Below are 16395 nucleotides of genomic sequence, written 5' to 3'. Positions count from 1 at the left end.
AGTGAATACTTATGAAAATATGCGTATTTGAGAATTTACTTACCTCACCTCTTGGAAACTGGCTTTAGGATTCTGATCCATGAGATCTGCACCTGTCAGTTACTCGGAATACAAGAAAATACGCACCGTATAAACTGCCATTTGAGTATTTGTTTTCTCATTTATATTTAATCAAAAATTTAAAAGTGTTGGAAGTGTCGGGCCCTGTGTGAGAGCTCTGAGAAATCGAGGGAGGAGAATTAATTATACATCAGGGGAGGTGATAAGTGGGCCATGACGCTGAGATGGGCTCCACCGCCCCAAAGAGGCCAGCCTGGGAGAAAAGGGTACCTGAAGATGGGGAAGCTGACAATGTCTCGGGGCGGCTGCGGGGCCTCAGCAAGCTGCACGCAGGGCAGGACAGCAGCGTGGGGCTCAGCCAGGGCAGGGCCTCCAGGGCCTCCGGGGCCTCTGCCTCACACCTGCTGGCCAGTGGCATCTTACGGGACTGCGGTCTACACGGGGCCGGCGGACGTGAGAGGGCGGATGAACCAGCAGCAGGGGTACATCTGTGGGCACCTGCTCTCCCTGCCGGGGAATTGTCTATGCCTCTTCTCACCCCCGCCACCAAAATCCAACCTGCCGCTGGTTTATTAAGAACCCCTGAGACCATGCCGGCTCATGGAGTGCTGAGCCGGTTCTTACCAATTGATGCTGGTGTCCGCTAGTTATGGCAAGTGATGGGTCAAATGGGGGGCACGAGAGCAAGCAATAAGCTCACCATCTTTAGAGATAGCTGGTTCCCCAAGGTCTGGTCTGTTCTGGCATTCCCCCCGGCATCCAGCACGGTGCTGCTGCATGGTAGGCATGGGGTGGGAAGCCCGGTGAGTGAAGGAAGGCAGGCGGGCAGGCCAGCAGTCAACTCCTAGCAGTCAAACTGTGGGGAGGGGAGCCAAGAGGAAAGAGAGCTGTAGAAAGGCCGCAGGGAGGGATGGAGCCCAGCTCTGCTGGCCTCCCTCCAGGGGGCCTTCCAGCAGGAGTTGTGGGGCTGATCTGCTCCTAGAATGACAGCCTGCATCCTAGGTCATCACAGCAAGGACCCTCCCCTAGGCCTCTGCTCCAGCAAAGGCACCCCCATCTCCCTTGAAGCTGAACCCCAATGCAAGACAGTGTTCTCCTTGTGCTGGCTATGGCAGAGCCACACACGGGTGCAGGAGCGCGCCCAGGAAGTGATTCTCCCTGGAGGGAGTCTCAGTGACAGCCCTGTGCTGTAGCTCAGCTTGGGATCCTGTCACCCATTCACGTGTGAACCCAGGAGCCAGCGGGTGTGGACAGGAAGCTCTCAGAGAGAGCTGTTGGCACAAATCACATTCTCTATGTTAGCCCTGTCTGGTTTCTAGACGCGACGTAAATCAGCGGGACCTGGATTGAGATGTCTGGTAGGTAATGCAAGTGTTTAATGAATGGGCTGGGCTTATGCTGGTGGGACAGGTTGGTTCTCCCTGAAAAGAGCTGCGGGCAGGAGCACAGCCCAAACCAGCACCCTCTGTGCCCCGGGGAAGTGGGTGGATGGCGGGCAGCCCACGTGGCCAAGACTTCCCTGCAGCGGCGGGGCAGGGGGTCCAACGCACAGTGGACAACGCTGTACCCAGACCAGGCTGGCTAAGTGGGAAGAATATCAGACACAGTTTCCATGGAAAAGGATATCCAAGGGGCAGTAAGCGTGTGAGATGGTTGCTGAGTGGTCACGGGATACGGAGATCTTCACAGGGAGACAGGGAAGGGCCAGGACTGTGTCCATGGAAATGACCTCCCCATAGAGACAACAGATTGCGGGCCACATTGGCCTCAGGGTGAGGCGCTTCCCGGACCTCACCAGGGCCCCGTCACTGTGGTCACCGCACCACAGGCCGCTCCTGCTGACAGGACATGGCAGGCCCGTTTCCGGGAGGCTAGGGGACTTCGTCTGGCCTTGCTGGCCTCGGAGATGCACCGTGGTCTGAGATGTTTCCATCATTGCTGTCTCCTCCTTGCCTGTCTCCTCGAGAGTCAGCTTTGCATCCTGGTCTGGGGCCTACCGCCTTCTCCCTCACAGGCCTGGCCCCACAGCGTCTCTCCTGCGGCTCTCCCCATCTTGGTGCCGGTTTTTCTGAGGACACAGATGGACAGAAGTGGTACAGAGAAAACGTGGTCAGATGGAGATTTGGGCCCAGCTCCCATGTCACTCAGCAGGCACTGAGGTGCTCTGTGGGCCCTGGGCCATCCCCAGTACGATCCAACGGGGCTTGGGGTTCCTCAGGTGCCCTGGCAGGTGCAGCTATGTGAGCATCTGAACAGAAACAGGTGTACGTAAGGGCATTGGGCCCCGAAGAAGGGCGATGAGGAACTGCAGACCATTGGTAAGCGTTGTTGGCCATGCCTGGGGGCCAGTGGCCCTGTGGCAGCTTCCAGAGAGGCTGGCTCTAGACTCCAACCATGGTAGGGCAGACTCAACTTAGCATCAGGTTGCAGACCTCACTGCCAGGATGGCAGAGCCTGGGAGACGATGCAGGCTTTGCTTAGTCCCCAGGGCCTGTCATGTGACATTCACAGCTATGTGGGGAAAGCCAGGGCCCTGAGCAGAGCCAAGGGGCAGGAGGAGCAGCAGCCCTGTGCTCCCTGATGACTCGCTGGGAGACTTTGTGCTTCCTGGACTCCAATCCTAGAATCCATGGAGTTGGAAGTCCTGGTTGCCGAAGGGGGGGGTGCACTCCTCTGGGGGACACGTCAAGGATCCCACCAGGCTACAAGTTAGGGCTGCTGCCAAAGCTCTTGGACTCCTTGTGCCCTGGGACCAGGAGGCCAAAGAGGAGAGGCCATCCCTGGAGGGGTGAATGCCTTCACACATGGCAGCTCGGGGTGCTGCAGGGGGTGGGAAGGCACTGAGGGGTACTCCTCACCATCCCCCAGGGCAGCCCAGCTGGCCTGAGCGGGTGCGGTGGTCCCCACATTAACCATAAAGACAGAGGCTGCAGTCCTTTCCCTGGCCTAGCTCCCCTCCACTACACCCAGCGAGGGAGGCCCAGTGAGCCAGACAGAACATTCCTGTGGGGCAGCAGGTGCACTGTGGCCAAGCAGTGTGCCCCTTGGAACTCTGACTTCAGGGGCAACCTTGACCTTTCAGCCACCCTGCTCGAAGCCCCAAGGCCATGCTTCCTGGGGCTGCTCCTCAGGGATGCCCGAGCCCAGAGGGAGTAAGGAGGCTGGCTCTGGGGTGTTGGCTCCTCTGATGCGTGACCTGGGCTCAATCTGTGGTCTGAGCTTCCTTAGGACTGACTTAGAATTTGCTAGATCTGAGTCTGGGGTGCAGGCACTCAGCTTCCAGCACTCCTTCTCCCCTTCGCTGGGATTGGCCTTGCCTGTGGTTGGACTGCTGCGCCAGCCTCACAGGTATCGCCCCTCAACCTCCACCCGCAAACCCCATCTTGGCATCTGCTTCTTGGAGGACTAGGCAACACATTCCTCTGTTGGCGCCTTGTCACAGGGGGGCTCATGCTTTTTTTAAAATTGGATTTTATAATTACTTCGAGTTGAAATATAATGTATGCATCAACAAGAACACGTCTTCAACGTACAGCTTGATGCATTTCCATACGGTAAACACATGCACATGAGATCCATCCCATCAACATATAGAACTTTCTAGAACCATTGAGCTCATTCCCAGTCATTGCCCCTCAACAGACAATCACTACTGTGACTTCTGTCACCATACATTGGTTTGCCCATTTGAATTTTACTTAAAAAGAAAAATAGAACAGTACAACATGTATTCTTTATGTCTTGACTCTTTTGCTCAATAGTATTTGTGTCTCTGAGATTTGTTCATTTGCCACATGTAGCAGTGCCTTATTCTTTTTTTTAAGTTTTTTTTTTTTCTCTTAATTTAACAGAGAGTGAGCACGAGGAGGGGGAGCAGCGGGCAGAGGCAGAAGCAGACTCCCCGCCAAGCCGGGAGCCCAGTGTGGAGCTCGATTCCAGGATCCTGGGATCATGATCTGAGCCAAAGGCAGACACTCCCAGGCATCCCTGGGTTTACACTTATGAAGGAATCATTGGACTATAGAGTATGTATATGTGTATCTTTTTATAAATACTGCCAAACGGTTTTCCGAAGTGGTTGTGCCCATTTATGTGCATGTAGCAGAATGTCATGCTTCTGTTTGTCCTACCTTCTCTCTAACACTTAGCATGTGTATATAATATTTAAACTTTTAGACATTTTGGTGAATGTGTAGTGGAATTTCACTGTGGTTTTAATTTCCCTGATGACTAATTATATTGTGTACCTTTCACACGCTTGTTTCCATTGTATATCCTTTACTATGAAAAATACGTCTAATATTTTTTCCATTTTTTTTGTGGGGTCATCTTATTGACTTGAGAAAGTTCTTTTTACATTCTGGATATAAGTTCTGTGTTGCTTATATTGTAAACATCCTCTCCCACAGTACAGTATGACTTCATTCTTGTATTTGTGGATTTCGATTAATTGGCCTTGTTCACCTTAAAGTAAAATTTGTAAATCTTTTCCTCTTAGTTATTTGTTTCTGTGTCTTTTTAAAGAAATCCTTACTGAGGTCAATGTCATGAAAATATTGTATGTTTGTATGTATGCTTCTAGAGTTCAGTATTTCTAGAGTTCAATTCTGTGTATGGTGTGAGGTAGGAATCAAAGCTTATTTTTATTACATCGAATATCAATCAGGAACACCACCACTTGGTTAAATCACTGCTTTTCTTGTAGTGGTCTTTGTCATAAACGATGCAGCTCTCTTTCTGGACTTCTGGGCCAAATAAAGTGGTGCAGTGATTCTGGGCTGACTTCCAGGCAGGTCCTCAGAGGTCCTGAGACTAACGATGAGTCCCCATCTGCTCTGTCCTTCCACTGTTCAAGTCATCCCAGATAGGGTTCCAGGCACTGGGAGCAAAGGTATGTGATTGCCACCAAGTCTTGCCCTTGTTTTGTTGAGCTCCTGAGCTTTGCAGCAGTTTATTGTAGACAACTGGGTCATCCAATTGTAATCTTCTTCAAGATGATCCTGCCTATTCTTGGCAGTTCAGGTTCTATCATAAATTTTAGAACTGGCTTATCAATTTTTACCAAAAAGGTTGCTGGGATTTTGATGAGAAGTGCCTGGACTCTGTAGATTTGTTGGAAAGAATTGACAGCCTCAGACTCTTAACTATACAGAATAAACATGGTGAGAACAAACCAGAAGGGAGGTGGGTGGGGCCATGGGTTAAATGGGTGATGGGGGTTACGGGGTACACCTGTTGTAAGGACCAGGTATATTATGGAATATTATGAATCACTATATTGTACACCTGAAACTCTTATAACACCATGTGTTAACTGGAATTGAAATAAAAACTAAAAAAAAAAAAAAAAAAAAAGGATTGACATCTTAACAATATTGAGGCTTTCAATGAACATGATCTGTCATTACATTTATTTAAAGTGTTTTTGATTTCTCCTAGAAATGTTTGAGTTTTCTGTATACAGAATATATAACAACATAACACGGGAATAATATAATAAAAATATAAAATTATCATTATTTTCAGATACAAAATGTTTAGTGATGCTATTGCAATTGTATATAGCATAGTTTTAAATTTTCACTTTTTAATTCTTTATGGGTTGTATATAATGTATATTTTTTGTAATTGGAGAACACACCATGTATGGTTTCAATCTGTGGTTTCAATCTCACTTAGTGAGAATTATTTTATTTCCCAGTGTACGGTGTAAGTTGACAATGTCCCAGGTGCACTTGAAAGAACCCGTCTTCAGCTGTGGTTGGTGTAGTGTTCCAATGTGTTAACTCATTAAATGTTCTTACATTTGTTCAATTCTACGTCATTGCTGATTTTTTAATCAGCTTGTTTTATCAGCAGAAAGAAGAAGTTAAAAACCTCAACTATGATTGCAGATTAGTCTTTTTCACTAGTCTTGTCTTTTATTTTTCATCTTTTTATTTTGAGGGTTTTTTAAATTTATATGCAAATTTAGGGTTTGACTTTATAGATTGACCAGTTTTTCTTTGTAAAATTTTCTCCTTTAATGCTACTTACCCTAAAGTTTCCTTTGGCTGATGTTAATATAACTCACAAGTTTTCTTTTAATTAATCTTTGCAGCTTTCTTTTGATTAGTCTTTTCCTTTGTGAGTCTGTGTTGTTACAGTTAAGTTGTGTCTCTTGTATTCAGTCCATAGTTATTTTTAAAATTTGATCTTACAGTCTTTGAATCTTATTTATTTTTAAAAAGATTTTATTTATTTGTTTGAGAGAGAAAGCGAGAGAGAGAGTACACAAGTTGGGGGGAGGGGAAGAGCAAGAGAGAAGCAGAGTGTCCACTGAGCAGGGAGCCCCATGGGGGGCTCCATCCCAGGACCCTAAGATCATGACCTAAACTGAAGGCAGATGCTTAACTGACTGAGCCACCCCAGTGCCCTGTCTTTGCATTTTAAGTAGAGAATATAGTCCATTTACATTTTATGTCATTGCTGTTATTTTAGGTTTTAATCTACCATCTTGCTATTAGAATTTTATTAATATAATTTGTTCTTTATCATTTTTCCCTTATTGCCTTCCTTTAAATTGATGCTTCATTTTTATTGCTTTATTTTTTATATCAATTAACTTCTTAATTGATTAATAGTTAATTAATTACTATTTATTGGTGATGTTGATGAAATATCAGTATCAATGGATGATTGATAATAATTAATAAAAAGTAACTTATACTTTTTATTTTCCTTCAGTGGTTTCCCTAGAGATTGAAGCATGCATCCTTGACATATCGTATTAGGTTCAACTTTAAATTAGATTTATCATTTTGTGGACAATGCAAGGACTTGCAACACTTTAATCCTACTTACCCCTCTCAACTTTGGTATTATCGCTATAAGGAACTTTAATTCAACACATATTCTTAAACCCTAGAAGCCATTTCTATTATTGTTTTGAATACCTAATAATCCTTTATGTTTAATCTAAATATTAGCACTTCCCAGTTTCTTCTGGCCTTGCCATATTTCCACCTGGCATTATTTTCCTTCTGCCTGAACAAATTCCTACAATGTTTATTTGAGGGTCTGCTGGTAATCAATTCTCTGTCTTTATTTGTCTGAAAAGTTTTTAATATACTTTCTTTTTTGAAGGATGTTTGTCATAGATATAGAATTTTTGTTGGTAATAATTTTCTTTATCATTTTCAAGATGTTATTCCATCACATTCTGTTTTCTTTTCTTCTCTTTTTTTTTTTAAAAAGATTTTATTTATTTATTTGACAGAGAGATAGAGAGCATAAGTAGGCAGAGCAGCAGGCAAAAGGAGAGGGTGAAGCAGGCTCCCCATTGAGCAGGGAGTCCAATGCAGGGCTTGATCTCAGGACCCTGGGATCATGATCTGAGCCACCCAGGTGTCCCCATATTCTGGTTTCAATGACATCTATGGAAAAGTACTCTCAGTCTTGTTGCTTCTAGGACAGTAATGTATCTTTTTCACTCTGGGTGGTTTTTTTCCCCCTTTCGTTTTTGTGTCTCTGCAGTTTTACTCTGATGAATGTAAGTGTATTTTTCCTTGTGGTGTGTGTGTGTGTGTGTGTGTGTGTGTGTGTGTGTGTGTGTGTGGTGTGTTTCTGTTTAGGGTAATTTATCACTTTTGTAAAATTCTCAGTAGGTAAGTCTTCAAATATTGCTTCAAATATTGCTCTTGCCCCCAACATCCCTGTCATAGGTCCTTCTGGAAATCGAAATACACATATGATAGACTTTTTCATCATGTCCTATATCACTTATTTTCTCCCTTTGCATCTTCAACGAATTTTTTTCTATGCTTCATCTGAAATATATTCCAGTGATCTTTCTTCCAATTTACTAATCTTCTCTTCTGCTCTATCTAATTTGTTTTTAAATTAGTCTATGAGATTACAATTTCAGTTATTATATATTTTTTTGTTCTAAGATTCCCAATTGAGTATTTTTTATAGATTCAACTTCTCTGATGAAATTAATTTTTCATCTGTTTTCTTGAACATTTTAATCATACATACTTAAATTCTGTGTTAGAGAACTCAAATGCCTGGATCATCTGCAGTGTCGCTCCTATGGTCTATATTTTGCTCTTTGTTTTCTGTCATTTGGGCCTATTTCCTGGCATGTTTGTAGTTTTTGACTGAATGTAAAATATTATATGTGAAGAATTGTAAGCTCCTGAATGATGTTATTGTTTTCCAGAGACAAATTATTCTCCTTCTTCCTCTCCTTCCCCTTCTCCTTCCCCTTCTCCTCCTCCACCTTCTTCTTCTTCTCCTTCTTCTTCTTCTTCTTCTTCTTCTTCTTCTTCTTCTTCTTCTTCTTCTTCTTCTTCTTCTTCTTCTTCTTCTTCTTCTTCTTTCTCCTCCCCTTCTTCTTCCTCCTCCCCTTCTCCTCCTCCTCCTCCTCCATCTCTCCTCCTCCTCCTCATCCTCCTTCTTCTTCTGACAGATGAATTTAGGAGGATCACTGTTATGTAAGGTCTTCTATTTGCAGACACTTCCAGGGTCTCAGCTGAACCCTGGTGGAACTGAATAATTTTTGTCAACCATGAGACTATTGTAATACCAACTCAATCCTTTAACCTCATAGAAGTTTCTCTCTAATTCCTTCCTTTCTTTCCTCCTTCCTTCCTTCCTCCTTCCATCCCTCCCTTCCTACCTCTCTTCATTTTCTCTGACTGGTTTCTTCAGGTCTCACCCTGAGTCATACATGCATCTTGGGATTTGGAAAATATCTCAAGAAAAACTGCAGTGTTCTAGGCTCACTTTGGTGTGATTCTTGTTTCCTTTGGATCTTGTGCTTACACCGTGGCTGCTTTGGTAGCTCCAAACTCCAACTTAGTTTCTAAACTGTTGCAAGCTCCAGGCCATGCTTTCCTCTGTGTGTCTTGTGCTGCCAACCAGCAATCATACTTAAGAGGGAAGGGGCTTCACCATGGGCTCACGTCTATGCATTTCCCTTCCTTCCAGGACTTTGACCCCTGATGTCCTGGCTACCTTGGTTGGTCTCCAGGAACTTCCAACAGCTTCTTGCATGCATGTGTTGACCTCCATAAATCAGGATGGCAAGACTGAAAACAGCTCTGTCACAGCCAGAAGTTGGCTTTTGGATTCACATTTCTTGTGCTGGCCTATGTTTTATTGGATCAAGAAATTGCTAAAACCAGTATCAGTTGTCCCCGAGGCCCATTTATCTTTTTGTCAACCCCAGAGCATATAACACTTGGCTGTCTGGGAGTGAAATGGCATCAAAGGAGGCTTTACCTTGTAAATCACCAAGAATACCATGCCCCTGGGATTCACACCATTGATAAGTTTAGTTTAATGAAGACTCTATTTGTATGTCTATACTTAGCACTTAAGGTTTTCCATCCATGGGACTTGTTCCTCACTATTAAAATCTGCTATTTACCACCTTGCCAACTCCTCCCCAGGCAACACTGGGAAGATCTCATCTCCTCTCTGGGCCTCAATTTCCCCTTTTATAAGGTGAGGAGGGGGATTAGGGTTTCTTAACACACTGTCTTCTAGTGTTCTTTTATCTTGACCATCATAGTGGGATCTACTCAAATGGCTTGTTGATTTGATGCAGGCATTGGACATGAGTGAGTGATCTTTTGAGTCTTACTGTTTTTGGCTAAAGGCCAGAGCATATGTCCACCATGGTTTGGCACCCACCTTGATTGATTTTGGAAATGTGATTACAATTTAATGTTTGCTTAAGCAAAAGCTTATTCCATTTTTGTTGAGTATATGGTAAAGAGGATTTCCCCACTCCATTGTTGTCTACCAACTTTTGGATGTGGAATGCTAACATATACATTTCTGAAGCCAGTCAAAAATAATTCTTTGCTCATATTTAGTTTTTTTTTTTTTAATAGTGCAACCAGTTTGTTTTGGTTCTACTGCTGACTGCTTATAGTTTGTAGAATTATGAGTTGGGGTCATGTCTCCTCCTATTTAAAGTCTGCCAATGGCTTCCCATATCCTAGAATAAAATCTCAGAGTCTTGGCATAGCCCCCTTGCTCAGCCTCATCTGCACAATCTCTTCATGAGGCCCTAGCTCCCCAGGCCTCTTCAAGGTTCTCCACTTCAGGGAGTTGGCCTGTACAGTCTCCCTCCTTGGGATGTACCTTCCTTTCCTCCTTTGGATCTTGGGCTCCATGTGACTCCTTAGAGGTCTTTCTTGTCCCTGATGAAAGGAGGGTACCTTGTCATTCTCTCTCATGTCCCATTATTTTCCTTTGTGGCTCCCATCATAATGTGACATTAGGTAAGCATTTGTGGGAATATTTATCAACTTGTTTTTCAGTTTAAATATTACATTGATACAAAAGAATATTTAACATCTATGGGCAAGGAATAATTACGTTACCTGTGTGTGAACCACCCCCAGATTAAGTCTTGGAGCCCCTCTGTGTGCAGATGCAGGGGTCTTCCCTCCCCTATCCCAGAGGTGACTGTCACCCTGAGTTCTGTATAACCCCCTTTGTGTTTCATTTTGTTTTACTACATTATTTATATGCCTCTAGACAGTGTGTGTTTAGTTTTGTGCATTCTAAACTTCATATAAATAGAACCACACTGAATATGTGCTTGCTGACTACACATAATGTCCTGGAAATCCATCCACCTTGGGGCATTTGGTTGGAATTAATGCTGCAAGATAACGTTCTGACATTTGAGCTGATCACAGGTAACTTACCTTTTCTATACTGGATGTACATTTACATTGTTCCAAATGTGTTGGTCTTGGAGGACAGCTAGTGGGATCCTTGTTTCCCTCACAGCTAGAGTGGCCATCTCTGATGCCAAAGCACTTTTGAAGGGCTGTCCTCAATCCTGGGCTTTTTGGCCAACCCCATGGCACATCTCCTCTATGCAACAGATGTTCTTTAAATACTAACAGAGAGAACAAGGGATGAGTGGATGACAGAACAAATCTGGTGGTCTCATTAAGTCCAGGCTTTCAATGACTCTTAAATGCTGGTGACACACTTTCTACATTGTTCTCCTGACCTTGCTCTGTGTCAGCCTGATGTGACATCCCCATGTGCCCAACCCTCAACCTGGCTTGACTCTGGTCCCCATTTTTACCACCTCATGAACCTCACACCGTGTCTTTCCAACATGGGGGTCATTCTTGGTCCTCTTTCTTACCACCTTCCCCAAACATTTCTGAACCAGACCTTGCAGATCATCCCTTGAATACTTGGCTTCTGTTCCCACCTCCTTCCTGCCACTACAGTGTGGTATTGGCCAATTCAGTGTCTCCTTTGTACACGTGAACCCCAGGAGTTGTCAGGGTTTGTCTGGAGCAGGCAGGAGAGTGTGGATGAGAGAAGGCTGGGCCCCACCACCGCTGTCCGTATGGCTGGTATCTCCATATTTCAGCTGTTTTGTGCCTCTGGGACTCACACACACATCCTCCCTGCCTGGCACTCCTTCCCACTAACCACACCCACCTTCCCTTTGCTGTCGCCTCAAACACTGTCTTCTCTGGGGATGCCAGCCTGTCCTCAGGTGCTCTGAGCCCCCATAATTCCTGTCTTCCTTCTACTTGGTTCTGTCTCCCACACTTGTCTTGCATTACTGTCATGGCTGAATTATGTCTCCCCAAATCCATAGGTTGGTGTCCTAACCCTTAACACTTCAGAATGTGACCTTATTCAGAGATAATTATTTGCAGAGGTAATCAAGTAAAAGTGAGGTCACTAGGTTAGGTTCCAACCTAGCATGACTGGTGTCCTTAAAAGAAGAAGAAATGAGGACGCTGGGAGAAGGTAGTAGTCTACAAGCCAAGGAGAGGGACCTAGAGCAGATTCTCCCTGATACCTTCAGACAGAACCAATCGTGTCAGCACCTAATCTCTGGGCTCCAGAACTGACGCAACTGTAAACTTCTGTAGCTCTAACCACCCAGTGCATAGTACTTATTATGGTAGGTGCAGGGAATAGAAATACTCCCTTAGAAGAGGGGTCCTCGCTCAGCATCTTTGTTTGCCCAGCACAGGTGGATGCACTTAACAATTTCTATTGAACAAATGAGTAAAGTGTCTGCAAAGAACACAGTAGACCTTTGAAGGGTCTTCCATTCCAGTGCCTGGTGTGTGCAAACCTCCCTGGTGTGTGGAGATCTTCCTGGTATGTGCAGACCCTCCCTAGGTATGCAGACATTGCTGAAGGGAAGAAACCCTTCTGCTGGTGTCTCTCGCTCTCACCAGAGCTTTGCACTGGGAAAACTCTGAAGTGACCTCTCAGCACTGGCTGAATTTCCTGGATGAACCACGACTGCTTTTTTTTGTTCACTTTGATGATGGGGACACTGGGTCCCAAAGAACATCACTCTAGGACCACAGTCTGCCCCATGCTAGATTCTTTGCATGAGGAGGAGGGTGTATGGAGATGTGGGACATTGGCTCATTTCTTAAGGATGGCTGGCAGACCATGCCCATCCCCATGCAGGGTCTCACATGGCTTTGTCCAGCTGGCAGAAGGGAATTCCTTACTTCTACTTCAGGACACCAAGGGGCAAAGTGTTAGGCAAGTGTCAGCAGCTGTTGACCTCCCCACACTGTGCTTATAGAAAAACTCATCTGCTCCCTCTCAGATGGGTACAGTTTCCCCATGCTATTGGCCACAGTCCTTGGTGGGGTTGGCCAATGATATGGGCTGCACTGATGCCTGGGTCTCCCCCTGCCCCCCAAAGACGGGTGTGTGTGCACGTGTGTATTCGTGTGTGAACACTAGCACAGGCATCTTGGCCTGGGGGGGGCACAGCAGATGACCTCTGTCCTCCTGATCTCCCTCCCTGCATCTGCAGCCCGGACAGAGGTGCCCAGTGGACCAGCCTGCCACCATTTTGTTCCCTGATGCTTGACTCTGCTCCAAAGTCATGGTCCTGCCATATGCCCAGAGTGACACAGTCCAGATTTCAGCTTGTGCCCCCTCATAGTGCAGAGGGACAGTTCCTCAGGATACCATGATGGCTGGGGTGCAAGCTAATCCATTCTCCAAATGAACCACTTTTGGACATTGGAAACATTTCCTGGGAACCTGTTATAAAGCCCAGAGCTTTCCTTCCCTCCTTCCCTGTATTTCTAGCACAGAACCTTAAATAAGACTGAAGTCATCTGGGTCTCGTGCAGGGAGCCAGCATGCTCCGACAGTCTCCGACAGGAAGGGGTGTTAGTGTGATGGTGGGTTTCATGTTCCCATAAACCAGGGACTAGACACACCCACACAGAGAGGATGCTGGGTCTGGAGTCTCGCCTTGGTTTCATTCCCCAGATGACATTCTCAACACGGTCCCTGCTATAATGTGTCTATACAGTGTGTCCTTCCAAATTCCTATGTTGGCTCCCAGTCCCCAGAGTGTTGGTGATGGTGGTAGTGTTGGGGGCTGGGGCCTCTGGAAGGTGCTTGGATCATGAAAGTGGACCCCCCCCCCCCGAGTGGGATTAGTTTCTTAGAAAGGGGGCTCCAGGGAGATCCTGGGCCCCTAGAACCACGTGAGGACACAGCAAGAAGTCACCAGCTAAGAACAAGGAAGAGGCACTCTCCAGAACCCAACCATGCTGGCGCCTTGATCTTGGACTTCCTTCAGTGGAGAGCTAAATTGTCTGTTTAGTCCCCCAGCCAGTGGCATTCTGTCAGCAGCCAGGACATACCAAATGAGTCTCAGGCCGCGCTCTGCCAGCTGGAAGCCTTTGAGGTCCTAACAGAGTAGAAGTAGAGAGAGTCTAAACCCAACCTCGCCTTTGAATTTCCAGCACACAGTTGAAAAAAGGAAGGGCCTGTTGTCCAGCCTGTCCAAGTTCAGGGTCCAAGGTCAAGGAAATGACCCCAGCAGGCCATGGTGTCCATGGCAGAGTCTTCTTATTGACCGGACCACGAAGCAGGGAGGCACTGTTGTGGTGGACAATGAGGGTCACTGTTGATATTTATAGGGAGGTGGACAGAATGCCAGCATCCCAGGCCCTGCTCTAAAGGCCCAGTGGCCATGAACAGGGTGAGGTCTGGGCTCCTGTCTGAGCAGGCGTTTCCTGGCTCCTGGTGTGATATTGTCTGCGTCAGACATACCCACCGTGACAGGTAGGTTCTGTGCTTTTGCTGCCGCAGAAGCTCTTAAATTAATTAAGACAGCACGGCAGCGGGCAAGCCCCAGGAGAGCGGAGTGTGAGGGAAGACTGTGACTGGATGGCCCTGGAAAGTCCCAGGTGGAGAGAGTTGGGATGGGCGTTCTACATGGAGGTAGGCAGGACACACGGTTTTGGGCGAGGACAAGTGGTATTAGGTGGTTGGACATGGTCTGGGAGGGAGTCAGGCGGTTGTGCCTTTTTTGTGGGTTTGGGAAGCTTCACTCAATTCTTGGCTACCTCCCACCAATGTGGGGCAGCTCCATGCCCCGAAGCTGGAGTTCACGGAGGCTGGTATTACTGCAGCACTTTGCTTGGACGCTTGTCCTCCTCATGGACTTCCACTGTCTCCAGTCCTTACCCGTACATGTTGCCTTCCCCAAGAGGCAGGCTGGCCATCTGAGGGACCAGTGGCCATCAATGAATGAAAACCCAAGATCCCACTCTGGCCTTCTCCCTCCAGAGACATGTCACGTGGCCTTCAGAAATCCACTAGCACCCGTCTTGGTGGCAACCTTTCCTGCCTGGTGGGTGATGGTGGCATTTGCGCTCACTTTTACAAGAAGACGGTGCACCCCGAGAATCCGAGATGGCTGTGCTGTTCGGAATGGCCCGTGTTGGCCGTGAGCATTTGTGGCATGGAAAATGAACTCTCGGAATGGTGACATTTACTGAAATGTCTGAACATCTTTTGATCACGCATGTGAACTGGTAGGTGGGACGTTGTCCGCTGGGTGGCTGTGAGAGCTGGTGGGGAACCACCTGGTTAGGCAGCTCGGGCCTTCTTGTCTCGTCTCCACATTGCATGGACAAGTCTTGAAACCACGTTATGGAAAGAGAAGCACGTCTGGGCCACAGTGTTCTGCTGAGCAAACTGACCCAGGCAATAGAAGACAGACATGACTCGGTTTGGTTCTGGACTGATGTTCAATCTCTACCAGGAACTGCGAAATCTTCCCAGGAATGTCTCCCAGCGGAGATCCTCAGGTCTTGCCTGTTCGCCAACCCCTCTGTGTCCAGTGGCTGTCCTGCCTAGTCAGTCTGGGTCGGAATGGCTGCATTATGTATTGAATTAGGAACACAAATTGCTTATTTCCACCTCAGGGTCTTTGCATTAACTCAGCCCCCACCATCTGGGATGCTCTTATTTCCTCTTTGCATGCCCACTTCCCATTGTCCTTTAGATCTGGCCGCCCAGGTCGTTTCTCCAGAGGTTTTATCTCGCTCCTTCCTACAGCAGCTGGGCAGCACTACAATATTTTCATTACCTGATTTTGCTGCTTAGTCATAGATCTCTCTCCTGCTTCTCCATCTCTCTTGCAGATGTCTGTCTAATCTACCTATGTATCCATCCGTCATCTGCCATGTGTCTATCGTCTATCTACCAACTATGTACGTACATAGGTATGTATCCATTGATCACCTATTTGCATATCTATCTATCCGTAATCCTTCTATCTTCTATCTCCATCCACCGTGCATCTGCTCTGCATCTATGTATATAGTCATCCATTTATCATCTATTTATCTATCTGCCTACCTACCTACCTAGCTTTCTATCACCTAATTTACCATCCTTTCCAAGATCATGCTTACATTATCCCTATCATGTCCCCAGCATTTGCAGTCCCCCCTGGAACAGCATGGGCGCTGTTAAGCACGTCTGGTGGATAGATCAACAAATGCCAGCTAAGTCTGTCTTTCCTCTTCTGCTTGCTCAGAGTTCACATTCTATGTCAGGGTGTTGGTCAGCTGCTGCTCCGCAGATCCATTTAGCTCAGCTCTTAATTGCAAAGACCTTCTGATGTGTCCTGTTTCCAGCCCCCTCGGGACAGGGATGGCTCCAGGAACTGCTGAGCAGGACCTCTCTTCATTGACGGGTGGTGGCTCTGTCCTGCTCTGAGGGGTCATCGGCAGGTGTTTTTGTGGTGGGGGGCACTGGAGGGGGAAGGATAAGGGCCTTGTCTCATGTGGGAGTCATTGGACTTCACGTAATGTCTGCAGACCATTATCGCACTTGTCCTCTGGTTGGGACAACTCAGATATTTATGTCCTGTGTTCAACAGAGAGGACTGGAGAGGGAAGAGTTTCAGAGACTGCCCTGGCATCTTAGGTCCTGCAGCCTGCCTCCCAGTGACACGTTGGATTGATTGACTGATTGATTGGTTAATTAATTAATTAACCTACCAAAGCT

Source organism: Mustela lutreola, chromosome 3 (assembly GCF_030435805.1).
Source record: "Mustela lutreola isolate mMusLut2 chromosome 3, mMusLut2.pri, whole genome shotgun sequence".
Lineage (NCBI taxonomy): Eukaryota > Metazoa > Chordata > Mammalia > Carnivora > Mustelidae > Mustela > Mustela lutreola.
The sequence above is the reverse complement of the archived record's forward strand: the minus strand, read 5'-3'. Positions refer to the sequence as shown.